Source organism: Mauremys mutica, chromosome 1 (genome assembly GCF_020497125.1).
Source record: "Mauremys mutica isolate MM-2020 ecotype Southern chromosome 1, ASM2049712v1, whole genome shotgun sequence".
Lineage (NCBI taxonomy): Eukaryota > Metazoa > Chordata > Testudines > Geoemydidae > Mauremys > Mauremys mutica.
In genome coordinates this window covers 90,953,597-90,969,544 of record NC_059072.1, presented here as the reverse complement: position 1 = coordinate 90,969,544, position 15,948 = coordinate 90,953,597, and the positions used below count along the sequence as shown (strand labels likewise).

Sequence of the window (15,948 nt, the reverse complement as noted above, 5' to 3'; positions counted from 1 at the left end):
AGAAAGCCCCTCAGACAGTTCTTTTAAAACTCTTGGATGCAATTTATCAGGACAAGCTGATTTAAAAATGTCTAACCATAGTAGCCGCTGTTTAACATCCTCCTGACATACTAGTGGAATGGAAAGATTGATATGACTACATCATCTGTTCTTTTCTCCGAATACAGAACAAAAATCTTTATTGAGTACTTCTGCCTCTTCTGCATTATTTTTGAGAATTCTACCATTTCCATCTAGTAAGGGATCAACATCTTTGTTAGGATTCTTTTTGTTCGTAATACAGTTTAAAAACTCCTTATTGTCCTTCACTGTGCTGGCCATAGATTTCTCTGCCTTCACTTCTCCTCTAAACCAAGTTGGTTTTTTAACCAATATGGCCTTCTTCCTTGATTGTGGCTTCCCAATTATCATTCTCATTTTTCTGATTAAATTCTTCCTCCCAGCTGCTTTGACTCATAATTGTTTTCAGCTTTGTGCAACTGGCCCTTTCAAAGCACCAACTGTGCTGGTTTGGACCTTATAATGTGCAAACAGAATAAATGTATTAAGTCATGATCACTTGTACCTAAGCTACCATTGATTTTTAGTGCAGTGATCAGTTCCTCTTTATCTGTCAAGAAGAGGCCTAATATAGAATTCCCCCATACGGGCTGCAACACTTTTTGAGTTACAAAATTGTCATCTGTGGTATTTAGAATTAGAATTTAGTATTTGCTTTAAGCAAGACCATGCAGTCCCTCACTGTGCCAGTCTCCACCAAAGCAGTCCCAGTGGGGATGAAGATGGCTGGCATAGCCCCAATGATGCAAACTTTCCACTACCAATCTATATCTGTCATTGTTCAGCTGGCCAGTCTGATCGGCTTTCTGCCCTCCACAACATAGGAGTCAAACTGGCTGTAAGCCAATCACCTGTATAAACAGCACTGCACAAACCATGCAGCTAAGATGTGCACTCTTTTCATAGTAACCAACATCATCTGGCAGAGATGGGCATCACCAAGAACACCAAAAGGTCTTGTAAGAAAATGAAAAAAGACTGGAGGTCCTGGGACAACAAATGATCTGGTCACAGCAAGAAGACTTCCCCAGTTTTCTGATGAGCTGAACCAAATGCTCAAGACCCACCTTTCCATCCAGCCCATTGTGTTAATGCATTGCCCAGAAGTACCACATGGCTCAATAAAGAGGAAGAGCAAAGGAGGAGGAACAGCAACTCCCTGAACCAGGCAGCCACTGGGGAAGGAGGCAGACCTTTCTTTGGGATGTGGGGGGAGAGACAAGCAGGACAGGGTAGCAGAGGCAGTGGCCAAGTCAGCATGGCAGGAAAAGCCCTATGCTGCAGGTATACAGTTTTTATTGCAAGATGAACTGACGCAGGGCTGATTTTTAGGCAGAGGGAAAAATTGTGCAGGTTTCTATAAACTCCACAATTAGTGTTTTGGTTTGTGTTTTTTAAAAAGGACAGAGTGTCACACAAGAGCAGCAGTGCCTATCTCTCATCCCTCCATTATTCCTCCCTCCCTCCGCCAGCACAGCATGAGCAGCAGCTGTTTCGCCTATTCTTGGGAATAATGAGGGAACCAAACTGGGATTCTCAAGTTGGCATCCCTTCCCCCTTCCTTTTGGCTGCAGGAGCCATTGTTTCCATTCAGGGTGGAAGCACCCAGCGGGGCGTGCATACCAGCTGGATGAGCTATGCCACGTGACCAGACTCAAAATGGCAGACAAGCAGGAAGGAGACAAATCAAAAAGTAAAACAGAAACTGCAATTTAAAAGGAAGCAGTTTCTATTACAAGAAATTACAAACTGGGCTCTATGGCCATGGCAGTTACGTTACATTGTATCTGTCAACACATGTGCTTGGCTATGGTGCCTTAGTAGCATGGCGCTTTTATCTGCTTGCAATAACTCGTTTAATGCATGAAAAGCATTGCTAATCAGTTTCATTCTATTTCATATCTTCGAAGCAGCGCAAAGCATGTTTAGGAATTGAACTGATGCTCAACTAACACAGGCCATGAGTAAGGGGTGCAAAAATGACAGCTGAACAGAGCTACTTATTAATTTTAGCCCTTATTCCCACCCACCCAACTCCTTAGCAATTGTGTCCAAAAGCCTCGGATAAAACCAAATGCTTAACCTTTGCAAACAAGTTTGGGAAATACATATATCCCTCTCCATACCACATCCAGAAACTCTCACACCAGCTCCATTCGTGGAACTGGTCAAATAGTATATGTGCTAATAATTATAGTGCAAAACTTATCTTTCCTCTCATTCCCTTGAACAGTTCTTTCTTCCCTGGCTGGGAGCCTCCACAAAGAGATGCTCTTCTGAGGTCTTGTAATAAGCCATCTTTGTTACTCTATTGCAGTGATCACCACATGCTCCTCTCCTTCCCTCTTCATCAGCCCCATTTTCACCTTAAAGTAATCCCCACCCCATCTTATTTCTGTAATGTCTGTGACTTCTAATATGTCCTTAGCATTTCTATGCCACTAACAGAGTGGCTTAAAAGTAGGCACTGGAATTCAAAACTGAACTAAAACTGCTACTTTTATAGCATGTCTAAGTATTCCAAGAGATTGATGGAGCATTGCTATGATCAACACTGATTTCTTGTTTTTCATTGTATTGTGCATTCTAGCAATACGGATGTCCCAGAACAGGTAGGAAGGTATGCAGACTGACTCCACAGCAATTAGGTCCAGGAAGAGGAAAAACTAAGAGAACCAGATTCAGAGCCTTTGTACCAGTTTAAAGAGCACAAGATGAGGTAAAAGCAGCAAAGAGTCCTGTGGCACCTTATAGACTAACAGACATATTGGAGCATGAGCTTTCGTGGGTGAATACCCACTTCGTCGGATGCATGTGATGAAGATCACCTGTGAAAGGCTGCACTGAAAAGCTCATGGAGAGGCAGGACAACAAGGAAGTTATGCAGGAATCTATTCGAACAAGAAGGAGATGCAAATGGAGGACAGACAATTCTAAAAGAATCTGTTTATGTAAAAGGCACAAGAAAAAGTTACTTTGACCCAGCAGCTGGCACCTGCTCCTGTATGTGCTCCACCTACCCAATACCCATGGCATCAATCAGGACAATATTTCTTGGACTGCCTCCAACTCCCTCCCAATAATTTCCCAAGCATTCTTCTACCCACATGCAAGAGGATGGAAAAGAAAATGTACATCCCAACTAAAGGCACTTCAAGTGCTAGTAAGAAAAGATCTATATTGCCTCTGCTCTTGTACAATTGTCATTTTATATATATGTTATATTTTGCATGGCCTGTAAGCTTGTCAGCATGTAAAATAATTTATTGTTGAAATCAAAGGTTCTTTGTACTTTGAACATCAGTGATACTATTATTTAATATCAATACATCAGTTCACTCCTCTATCATCTCTCTCACTATTAGCACACAAAACCCTTGTAAAGTCATCCGCAGTATAATCCTGCCACCTGAAAAGCAAAGCACTGCAATAATCCACTCTTCCATAAACCTCCTCACCATACAAAGAAAGAGAATTTAGGTCTCATACATTAAAAGAAACCCAGCTGCATCACAGCATGAAGTGATTCACTATACACTACAAATCCCAAGTTATATTCACTTCACTGTTCCATACTCAATTCCCCATCACCAGTTTGAAAGTGGGTGCATGGAGCATTTCTAATTTATGCAGCATGGCAATTGAAGTCTGTGCTAACAGCCTCAGGTGTGACCACTTGTCTGTCCAGATGTGCATAAGTTAATTCCAGCCCAACCGCCTTAGCACTCCACTGTTAATTGACATCATCATCTTTGCTTTCACTTTATGCAAAATGCAGCAGGCAAATACAAATAATCACGACATTAGCCACTGAACATTCATTGCAGGTCAAACACCTCCACCATGGTTCCCGACTCCCAAATGCACACTCTAACCTACCATCTTCCTGCACCACTCAAGTATATGGTTTAACCTCTGTCTCGTTTGATCAGGCAGAGGTTTATTTAGCCATCCTAAAAGGAGTACAAAGGGTCAGACAGAGCCAAGTGGGGACAGAAATACCATCAACATCAGAGCTGTTCAGTGGGAATAAAGTTCTGCTTTGTCTGCCATTCCTACATAGACATCCATGAACACCCAATGATTCAGAAAGGCCTTTATCTCCACTGAGGAGCACCCTTTCTGTAAACCTACTCCTGGGCAAGAGAGAAGACACAAAATGTGCACATGGGTTCCATTTACGTCTCCTGCACTGCTTAACTTATTTAGTGAGCTCCAGCACATTAATCATTTTGATTGTGTCCCCCACACCCAACAACTCACTGCTGATACATACTGCCCTGCAAACCTCTATCACAACAGCACCCCCATGGACTTCTCAACCCCATGATGATGCCCAATAATTACCCAGGGCAGACAGCCACCACAGGGCAATCACCATTTGCTTTTTAATGACAAGGAGAGCTTATCCTTGCAATCTGGAACTGCCATTTCAGGGCTAGCTCAGCAGAGAGATCCAGAAAAATTGTCTTCTTCATCCTTAACGTATGCTGCTTTTGCTGTTCTTGATTGGGATAAACAATCTAGTCCCACCCGGCTGTGGTCATGGTCCAGACACAAAAGCACCACTCCACCTGGTGATCAGCTACAAGCACAGCACAGAGCCACCTACTCAGGCAGTTTGGGAGTGGTTTTGACTGTTGCATGCTGAATGCCATGAACTTCTAGTCTTGGTCTGAGTCTCTCAACAGGTACTGTCTGGACACCCTACCACTACATCCTCACAACTGCTTTTCAAACACTACAGCAGAAATACAGGAGCAAGAGACAAGCTTTTATCCTGGCCTCCATTTTGAAAAAGAGCCTAGGAACTTATGGTGGTCATTGAGAGTTTATGGGATTTACTGGGAAATTATGGAAGTTTGACCTCTTCTCCCATAATTCTACTGGGCTCTCAGACAGTCTGTCAAAATATTTCAGAAGCTACTGCTTCAGGTGGCTACAAAAGGAACTATAGGAGAGGCACCCAGAAGACCGTGTAACACAGCTGTAGTGTGAATGTGGGGTAAAACTGCTATCAACCTGCACCCCAAACAGCACGGCTAGTGTGGACTCACAGCATTATTGGTACTTACACTTGCGCATTGCTTCAGTTACCAACAGTTCCGTTCTCTAGTTTAAATAGGCCTTTGCTTTCAAACACAGGGTGTGAAGGAGAAAACTTATGGCTTAAGGGGTTTCCCCTTGTCTGCACTAGAAAATTAAGTCATGTTAGAACATGAGCTACACAGACTGAAAAGTCATATTTAATAGCGTTAACAAGGTTGTGCTTTAATATGACTTAATTTTCTAGCGAGGGCAAGAAAAAGGAAACCCCCTCTCAAGTTGCTTAGACTGCGAACTTTGCAGTGAGAAGAATTTGTCACTAAAATTAAAATGTGAAGTTTTTTGTTTGTTTTTAAGGTTTATTTACTGTTGGCACTGCTGAAGGCAACCATCTGGTTGAAAAGTTATGCAGGCTGAAGGCTCAAAGAGAATGTAAACTAGTGGCACTCTGTGATTTAATCATAACCATAAGTATTTTTTTATCTCATTTGGGCTCTCCAGCTAGTGGTGTCACATTATAATACTTTTACTATTTTTCAACAAGATGGCTACCATCAGAACTATGCTCAGAAATGCCAGTTATAGTTACAAACTTAAAAATACATTTTACAGTCAGCATATTAATGGTGACAAACTTTTCTTACCCTGTGAACATTCACACTGATAGGCTTAGAAAAAATAGGCAGCTCTTTTCACAGGGGAAAAATAGTCTATTTAGAAAAAACATCCATAGTACTACATCCTCCATTTTCTGTCCCTCCTTCCCTTGTTCTTTATCCCTAGAAGCAATTTACAGACAATCAATTTATCTCCACAGCAACCCTGTAAGGTATTTTTCCCTATTTTATAGATGACAAAATAGTCTGTACAGAAATTAAGGCTGATGTTACTAGAGTGGATTTCTGCCTCTAGGTGTGGGTAAGCAACAGAAGCAGATGAACTCTTATGGCACAAAGACCACACATGTATGCAAATAACACTCATAATAAAGAATGAGGGATGTTACAATCTGAACGTGAACTGAGTGTGTCATTTTAAAATGCAATAATGCACTTTAAGTGACTAAAATGGCATTTTGAGGTTTCATGTTTATCTTTCAATGACTTCTGCATCAATTTTGCCCAGTTTACTAGTGTAAGAAAAATAGTGTATCTAACTGCCAGCCTTGCAAATTCAGCTGGGGTCGTTCCAGTGTATGCACCATCACGAGAAATAAAGATTCTGCAACTGGAATTTTGCTAATAATTTTGTTGATGATAATAAACAAGCCAAAAGAGAATCCAATTCCCTCTGTCATAGCTGTACGGGCTCTGCAGGGCTAACAGGAGTAAAAACCTACTTCTGTCATTAAAGTCAGCACCTATGCATGACTCTGAATATGCACAGGAAGCAGCTCTGCTGAGTAAGATGGTCTAGTTTCAGAGTCACTTTTCTGACCATATCGGCTCCTGGAAGTTCTCTTCTTTCACATTAGTGCAATCCAGAGAAGAACATATCTATTAGTTACACGGTTCGAAAAGGCAGATTAAACCATGTCCAGTTCCTACTACAGACAGTACAAAAGAGACATCACTTAGCCTGATAATTAAGCCACTTGGAATGTCTTCTAAGGGAAAATAATTACACAGAAAAGGGGGTGGGGAGTACTTAGCAATGCTGTGATACCGTCCCCTCCAGCTGCACCTATTTTGATAGTTCAGTGCTAGTTTTTCCAGGCCTGATACCAATTCACCTGACCTCCAGCATCCTCCGCCTAACCCTCCTACCTCCCCTAACAGAAGTTCCCTTACCTTGCCATTTCCTCTCTTACTGCCAATGCCCCCCACCATTCCCTTTACACTTCCTCTGCCCTGGCTACCACAAAGTATTATTTGCATTACAGTAGTGCCCAGAGAATCCATTTAGGATTAGGGCCCTATTGTGTTATACTATGTACAAATAAATTAGAGCACTCAAAATCCTAGGACACCCCAGTCTTGCACTCTGTGACTTGCTTAAATCTGAAGGGATCCATTTCTCACTCAGCTATATCTGGGGTTGCCAACTTTGTAATACAGTATTTAAATACCAGACACTCCAGAAGGAATGCCACAACCTCCCCCATCCCACCTCTTCCCCCCAAAACCCTGCCTCTGCCCCACCTCTTCCCCTGGGGCCCTGCCCTTGCCCCACCTCACCTCTGCCCCACCTCTTCCCCCAAGGTCACACACACCCCGTTTGCTTCTCTCTCCTCCTCCACCGGTCAGTCGCTGCTTCTCCCCTCTCCCCACCACTCTCCTCTGCTGGGTCAGGAGGGACTTGCCTGCAGTGCCGGGGCTGGGAGCTGCAGGTAGAAAGCGGCACCAGCTGAGTATGGGCTGGCGTGGTGATGACTTGGTGCCTCCCCGCCTCCCTCACCCGCAGTAACCAGACTTTGGATGTCCGGTCAGTAGATCTGACCAGACACTGTCAGGTCACTTTTTAAACCAGACTTTCCAGTTGAAAACCTGACACCTGGCCAGCCTAGATATATCACTCTAAGGCCATGTCTACGCTAGGAGCACTTTACTGATACACTATAGCAGTGGTTCTCAAACTTACTTGATTGCGGCCTCCCCTTCTTTGTATCTGTAGTAGTTTACGTCCTGTCCCCCACAGGCGCCTGGCCAGCAGCTGTCACTCTCCAGCCACTCAGCTCTGAAAGTAAAGCGGAGAGCAGCAGCTGCTGGCAGGGCACCCAGCTCTGACAGCAGCGCCACTGCCAGCAGCAGCGGAGAAGTAAGGGCAGATTGGTACATAGAGCCCTGCAAATCCGCAGATATCTACGGCTGTAGATATCTGCAGACAATTTTTGTGGATCACAGATCAGATGCGGATACACATTTTTGAATCCACATTTTTGAATCCTATTGCTACAACACTGCCACTCTTAATTCTCTAAGACTGCTGTTAGGGGTGCTGCCTTCAGAGCTGGGCGCCCGGCCAGCAGCCGCCACTCTCCAGCCACTCAGCTTTGAACGTGCACAAGTTTTTCTTCTTAAAGCTTCTCGTGCACACACCGCCACCGCCCAGAATACATTCCATGCCCCCACAGTTGGAGAACCTCTGCACTATCGCACCAAAGTTCTCCTACTGTGGATGCAGCAATACCAGCAAAACAGCCCCCCATGAACAAAACCCTCGAGTGGCACAGTTGTGTCATCAGAAGTCTGTAATGCAGACTTGGCCTCAGAAAGACTAGAAAACCATGGACTCTGATATGCAAAATCTTAAAGATGGACTTTCACACAATAAAAATCAAAGCACATGGGAATGTTTATAGAAAAAGTAACTCTGTCCTGCCATTTTCCGCACTTCCACTGCAGCAACTGCAGATATTTGTGCTCAAATTAGAGCTCTTTTGCTGCCCAATCCTGAAGTGATCTTATAGTTCAGTGCTACTCCCTGAAGACTTTTTAGAACTGCAACTGGTGCAAACTGCAGCTGCCCACCTGATAAGCAGGATATTGTGCAGGGAGCACATGAATGACATCCATTGTCCATGATCTACTGTGGCTTCTCCTGGTGAACTTTAAGATGTTGATGCTTACCTACAAAGCCCTGAATGGTCTGTGTCCTGGCTACCTTAGAAACCACATTAATTACTGAAGAACACCACAGATCAGCTGACATGCTTGAGCTAACAGCTCCCTGCTTCAAATAAGCAGCCTGATATTTTCAGTGAAGTTTTTTGGGACACCAGAACTCACCTCCAAGCACTTCCCCAGATTTCTTGAACTTCAGGATATGCTATCAGGTGCCATAGGTGCCGACTTCCCCTCTTTCCTGTGGATGCTCGACCAACCACTCCCACCTCAGGCCCCACCCCTTCCATGAGGGCCCTCCCCTGCCCCACTTCTTCCCACCCCTTCCCCGCCCCTATTCCAACCCCTTCCTCAAAGTCCCCACCCCAACTCCACCCTCTCCCTACCCCTTCGCCAAATCCCCGCCCCGGCCCCACCTCTTCCCCACCTCCTCCCTTGAGAGCACACCACATTCCCGCAGCTCCCACCACCCCCCGAGCATGCTAATGCTGCCAAACAGCTGTTTGGCAGCAGCTGGGTGGGAAGTGCTGGGACGTAGGCAGAGGAGCAGGGACCCGGCGCGCTCAGGGGAGAAGGAGGAGTTGGGGCAGGGGGTGAGGGGAGCTTGGCTACCAGTGGGTGCACAGCACCCACTAGTTTCCCTGGGTGTGCTCCAGCCCCGGAGCACCCACAGAGTCAGCGCCTATGTCAGGTGCTCTTTTCCTAGATTTTTCCAGAGGGGATGAGTCAAACAGGAGAGGAGCAGGTTGAGAGAGAAAAAAATTTATTCGTGGGTGTAGCAGCACTGCCTACCTGGTCTGGCTTCGGGCTAGCTACTGCCTCAGTTTCTCCTCACTCAGGCTGGATCACCTGACCTTCCAGCTTGGACTGGTTGCTGCAGTGATTTGGCCCTCCGGTTAAATCATTAAAGAAACAAGTCTACCCCTTCCAACATAACCAAATCCAAAACAAAAATGAAAGAGTCTTCCACCCCCCACAAGCTGAGTCCTGCCACTCCTTTCTGAGGGTTGGGCTTCTTTCAAGAGTCCCTCCTGCTCTCCACCAAGCAGCTACTCCCAGGGTGTCCTACCGGAGCTTCCCTTCTCCCCCTCCAATTCTACACAGAATTTGGTCTTATCTCCACCCCAGAAGATCTGATGTCGCCACATGACTGGCCTGTCATGTGACTTTGCTCATTTATTCAGTGTTGCCAACTCTCGTGATTTCATCCTGGCTCTGGCGACTTTGGGGTGTTTTTTGCCTGACTCACAAATCTTCTCTCATTCAAAATGGCCACCATCCCCTGTTACCATCAATGGGGCTGACGCCAGCAAGATGGATGCCATTTCCCTACAGTCTACATGCATGTGACAACAAAGCTGCCCTTAATAAAGGTGGCTGCCACCTCCCACTGTTTCCAGTGAGATTGGAGCCATGCCCACAGGCCGGGGGCTGGACAGGACAGGGGGACTGAGAGGCGCAGTAGGGATACTGTAAAAGATGGATGGGGAGGGTGAGGGGAAGCAGGAGGCAGATTTAGGAGTTACAGGAGAATGGGGTGCAGGGGGAAGGATGGATTCTTGCAAAAGGCTAAACCAATTCCATATTGTTTCTACTGTGACATTATGGCTTATGTGAATGATTGATATACATATCAAAGAACTTTAAACTTATATCTGTAACTCATCAACTCTAAAAAGTAAATTAAGTTCTATCTGCAAGCGTGACCCATGATGCATTAATTAGCTCAGTAATTCTTGAACTACTTATTTTCTTTGATTAAAAATGGGTGGTAAACTAGGAGGGGAGGGAGTCAGGACACTAATAGGAAATGGATGGCAGTTCCCCAGTCTTAGGGGGGAGGAAATGGTAAATGGAGCCGCCATCAGAGCAGCTAGGGAGAGGTTGGCATTTAAGGTTGACTTTTCAACCTGAAATTATCACACACATGTTGGCAGATGAGTAAAGAATATTTAAAAATATGATGTGATGGGTTTTTAAATCTCATGATTTGTGATCTCTTGAGGTTAGCAATACTGTGCTCTCCACCTGGATAAGCAAACTAAATATGTCACAGTTGGGACTGGTCCCATCTCCCTTTAAAGAGCCAGTCACCCAGTGACAGAATATATAAGATACCTAGAATTTGAAAGCTGCTTTTTAATTAAATTTAAATAAGTAAATCACTGCCTGTTGCCATAGAGAATGAATATGATGTCACAGACTCAGCCTCCTGGCTTCAGGGCAAGATCAAGCAGGAGAAGAAGACAAGGCTGTGAAATTAAAAACACCTATTTTAAAGCAAATGGGTTTGATAATTAGAAAAAAAGTGTGGCATAGGGAAATGATTAGGCCATATGGTGGGAAGCGATTTTAAAGGTGAACTGCAAAGCTGTTTTAAATAAATGAAGAAACTACTTAAAATCCCAGATCGTTAGCAGAATGGTATATGTGGAATTAACTATTTTGTTTTAAAACTGTTCAAAAAAAGAATTCATTCTCCTTCGACTTATTTGCCAAGTCTTTGCATGGGGGGAGGTTAAAAAAAAGTTGTTTGTAATGTTATTAATGAGAAGAGTCAAACTTCTGACACATTTTCTGATGCTTTGCAATTTGCCTTAAAGGGAGCTCTATTTATGGGATACAGAACCTTTCCCCCCTAGATCACTGGTGTCAAGCAGTCCTGTCTGAGTCAGCAGTGACCAACAGTTCATTACTGATGCTGTGTCACTCTTATAACTCTCATAACAAATGGCCATCTAGGGATTTTTCCAATAGAAAGTCAATGGGCCACAATCTGCAATGTACAGGAGTCAAAGCTAATTCTGGTCTTCTCTGGGGGCTAGTATGGCCCCCAATGCAAGTTGAGCTAACAGCAGCCTTGCATGGCTCCCTTAAGGGGTGCTCTGAAGCCTAGAATAGCCAGATTATATCAGCCATTCCTGCCATCTACCCCATCACATCCCTATATCAGAGACAATGCAGAAAGCTGCCTATATCAGCCCTATGCTGCCTCTGTACTGACAGAATTCCCAGGGGACTATTCCACCACTTTTAAGGCCCCTTTAAGGCCCCAGAGCAGTGGAAGAGGGCTGCAGCAAGGAGACCCTCCCATTATCTTTGTTAGCCCAGCTAAACCAGCTCTGAAGAAAACTCCACTATGATTTTTTTTACAAGTTTGTGGCCAGTGAACTAAGTAATAAGTTTATAAATCATTTAATAACCTCCCCCCCCCAAAAAAAATATTACTTTTGCATGTTCCCCTTCCCCATCTCCTGGGATAAACCAGGACTTTTCTCCCATTTTCTGCAGAGATAAATAACCAGCCATAGTCATTAGACTCTCATGGTTCTTTAGTATCCTGCGTAAAGTGAGCTAGGGGGATCTCAGTCCAGACCCTGGCAACATAACTGCTTACATCAAAAAGCCATAATCACAGTTGGTACTAATCTGCAGACACAGCATTGGCTGGGGAGTGTGAATTCTCTTCTCCCCCAAAAAGAGAGCCCCTTCCAGGCAGGGCTGAGAGTATAGGAAGCTAACAAGGAGGAGAGAGAAAAAAAATCAGTATTGCCAACACTCACGATTTTATCCTGAGTCTTCCAATATCTGCTGTTTCACCTGGAGCCATGTTGCCTGAAAATCTCAGCTTTCATAAAAAAATTACCTTTCCAGCCCTCCAGTTGCAGAGAAAAGCTTGAAAATGTGAGTCATAAAGGCTCACTCAGAAGACAAAAAGAACTCCAAAATCATTCTCATTTAAAGTGTCAGCATTTTTAAGCCAATCATGATTTTTGGCGGGGAGGGGGGCTGACTCATGTTCTTTGAACACTTGGTGTTGATAATACCAAGTAATCTCTCATTTTGCACCCCGAAATCTCCAGCGTGAAGAGCTGTGAAACATCCAGGGAGATGTTATAGTATGAAAAGGTACTAGCCGCCCTGGGCTTCCCCTCTTCCCACTGCCTTCCCCTTGTGTGAGAGCAATCTTCTATCACCAAAAATGGCCATCCATTTTGGTCCATTTCCTGCATTTAAAGAGGGAGGGGGACAGAGGAAGGGGCCTTAACCCTATCTCCTGAGGTTTATTTATTTATTATTTTTATTTAAAAATAAGAGATAAAGCCCATCCAAGTCCAGTTCAGCATCTTCCTGCGGAAGGGAACTGAGGCTCCCTCTCTCTCCTGCCTTGAATATTCCAAAGTAACACATACACACAAAGTTCCTGCAGCCCAGAAACACTCCCAGTTGGACAGGACTGGGATAAACAGGCTGTTTTGTTAAGACTCAGCAAAGGTGACTACTTGGTGTGTCAAGGAAGATGCCCAGGAGCAAGTTATCTTCATACAGTATACAAGGCTTTAAGATAAAGCAGAAAGAGCAAGAGCTGGAAGAGAACACTAACAATTTTCCACAAGACTTGATACCCTCCCCCAGGCTTCCTATAACCCCCTGCCACACACACACCCTCCCCTTACTTCCATAAAGCTCTGTAACCTCTGCTACAAACTCTGCCCTTTCTTTACTGGCAATCACAAATTGCCCACAGGCCCATCCTCACCAGCCTGCCTCCCTACAGTCCCCTCTTCCTACCCACAAACTCCACATAACCCTCTTCACCACACCCCACAAGCTCTCACAAAATTTCCTGAGCAAGTTCTGCTGAGATATTTTCAGACCACCGTGGGTCAGACCACCCTGCTATCCCCATCTGCAGCAGGGGTCCAGTCATAAACCTTCAACATAGGATTAGGCTGAGCCCAGGGAATGTGTCACACATGCACACCCACCACTTGTCTGTCAACTTCAAAATCACAGTGGGCAAGGGGAGGGCAGCCTACAGCCAGCAGCGATGTGGCTCTGGTTATGTCTATGCTACTGTGGCACAGCTACGCTGCTGCAGCTGTGCCGCTGTAGCACCAGAGTGGAAATGCTTCCTACTGCAGCAAGAAGGGTTTTTTCCTTTGATTTAGGTCAGTGGTTTTAAACCTTTTTTCATGTGTGGACGCCTTTAGAAATTAGACATAGTCTGTGGCCCCCCCAGAGGTCTGTGGACCACAGGTTGAAAACCACTAATTTAGGTAACCACCTCTCCAAGAGGCAGATCTATTCTAGGTTGATAGAACAATCCTGCAGTCAACCTAGCTGCTTTTATATCAGGGGGTTAGGTTGACCTAACTATAGCACTAAGGGCACAAGATTTTTCACAGCCCTGAATGACATAGCTAGGTGGACCTGAAAACTGTAGGTGTTGATCAGGCCTCATAGAGACAGTTTTTAATCTGGACTAAGCTTTCAAAAGAAGAGAGAATTGCCACGCGATCCTTTGCAAAATTCAGAAAAGCATGAAATTTTGGTTTGTAAAAGCCTTTTGGGTGCAGCAAAAATAAAAATAAAAAGGCAAATCACAACACAAAGATATAAGAGCTAGGTATTAAATATTATTATTAAGCTTTAACTGTTTGTTGATCATTACAAAATTTTAAGTAACAAATGGAGGTTAAAGGCTGTTGAATGCAGAGACACCCTGTAGCCACATGACTGACAGGAATCCACGCAAGAAGAGTGGAACCATATGGAAAATATCAAGGGAAGGAAAAAAATGTCATCCAGCTCTTTGCATAGCTTTCAGCAGCCAGTTTTCCCTCTTACTGTATAGAAACTGCCCTGATTCAAACTTTCTCTCCCTATGCCCCTTATAAAACAGATAGCATTGTCTTCCCCCGCCCTCCATTCCTCCCCTTCTCTTTCTCTGTTGGGGAGCAGGATTCTGACTTTTTAAAAAACCAAACGGTAAGAAGAAGAAAGATTAATTCCCAAGGGTTAACTGTACTGGGGCCTACTTTTCTAAAAACCTCTGTGGTTTGTGTGCATATGTATCCGTACACACTTAAGAAAAGGGAAGGTTGCTAAAGAATGTGAAATGTGAGAGCTACAGATTCCCCCATCACCACATCCCTCCTCCTGCCTTCAATAATACATTTCAGCAAACAGTCATTTTTCAAACCCCTTTCTCAGGGGGAGGAGGTGAAGAGCTCAGGTTACATTTGGGATTTTTTTTAAAACCACAATAAACACCACACAACGAAAATTCAAAGAAAAAAAAAAGCCAGACCTGCTGTTTCCTTTTACAAGCCCTTTATTTCAAACAAACACACACAAATTAATGCAGTTTCCCCTTCCTCCAAGCTGTTAAAAATCTGACAAAAAAATCTTCCATATCTAAAGAGCTTTAGTTGTTTTAACTATTTCCAGCTTAACCTACCCTCCACCTCACCCCCAGTTGATGTTGTTTTCCCCTAGAAACTAGCTTTTAATAGCTCCCATTTCCTCCAGTACAACATCAAAGGCAATATATTTGGGGCAAGGGTTGTAGTATATTCCTAAAAAAATGAAGGCTGCACATCTACCTCTCCAAACGGTTAGGAACATACACACACTAATGTCCTCAGTAGCGCTGTGGGGGAGAGAAAAATCAGGACAAGCAGAATTTAGAAAATAAAGAATTGGGGAAGCACCAGCGCAATCTCCTTCCTGCGTTAGTCACTTTTCCTCTGCTGATGACCCTTGGCAAAGCAGCAGCCATGTGAAATTAAACAAGTCCCCCCGGCAGAGTGGTGGAGCCTGAAATGAACACCTCCCCCTACCCTAGAAAGTCACAGCCTTTCTTTGAAAAGGCTCTTACCTTGCAAGGCTTCCTTATTGTCCCATTTTAGCTCCTTTCCTTTTGTGGGGCTTTAGTATATGTATTTAACATTCTTTGTGGCACAAAAAGAAATGGTTACAAATCCTGTCAGGTCATGTGATTGAGTGAGTGATTTTTTTTTCTCTGTCTCTCTCTCTCTCTCTTTTTTTTTTTTTTCCTCCCCTTTCCTCTCTCTCTCTTTCTGCTTTTAGGACAATACTCAGCAGCCTGGGCTCAATGTGTCAGGCCAGACTGGCTGATGACAGAGAGGAGGAGCTGCTGCTGGCAGGGCCTGGCTTTCATGGCAGCTGGGGCTGGGAGGATGGGGCCTGGAGCTGGTGTTGATTAGGGTTCTGACATCTCATAGTGATGCCTTGAGGAGTAGGAGGAGAGTGTTTTGTCTGATTTCTTTTTCTTTGCATCCTCTCTTTTCACCTCCTCCCCCCCTCTCAGCCCCTCTCTCCTGCTTCCTTCCCATCCTGGGACCAGAAGGAGGAGGTCTGTGCTTTGCTGGGGGACCCTGGCAGACTCCTCGCAAGCAGCTGAGATCTAGTTCTCTTCTACACAGCTGAAACCTGTAGTATGAACACCGCAGGCTGAATCAGACTTTCCCCA

At 44.5% G+C, this 15,948-nt stretch overlaps 1 protein-coding gene across 3 annotated transcripts in view; it reads right to left on the bottom strand.

Moving 5' to 3' along the window:
- Window positions 1-15,508, bottom strand: part of TCF20 (transcription factor 20) — a 206,601-nt gene extending 191,093 nt beyond the window's left edge. For all 3 annotated transcript variants that reach the window (XM_044983510.1, XM_044983518.1, XM_044983524.1), the window contains exon 1: window positions 15,334-15,508. The gene's annotated coding sequence lies outside the window, so the exon portion shown is untranslated. The remainder of the gene's footprint in view (window positions 1-15,333) is intronic.
- Between the last annotated feature and the right edge of the window lie 440 nt (window positions 15,509-15,948).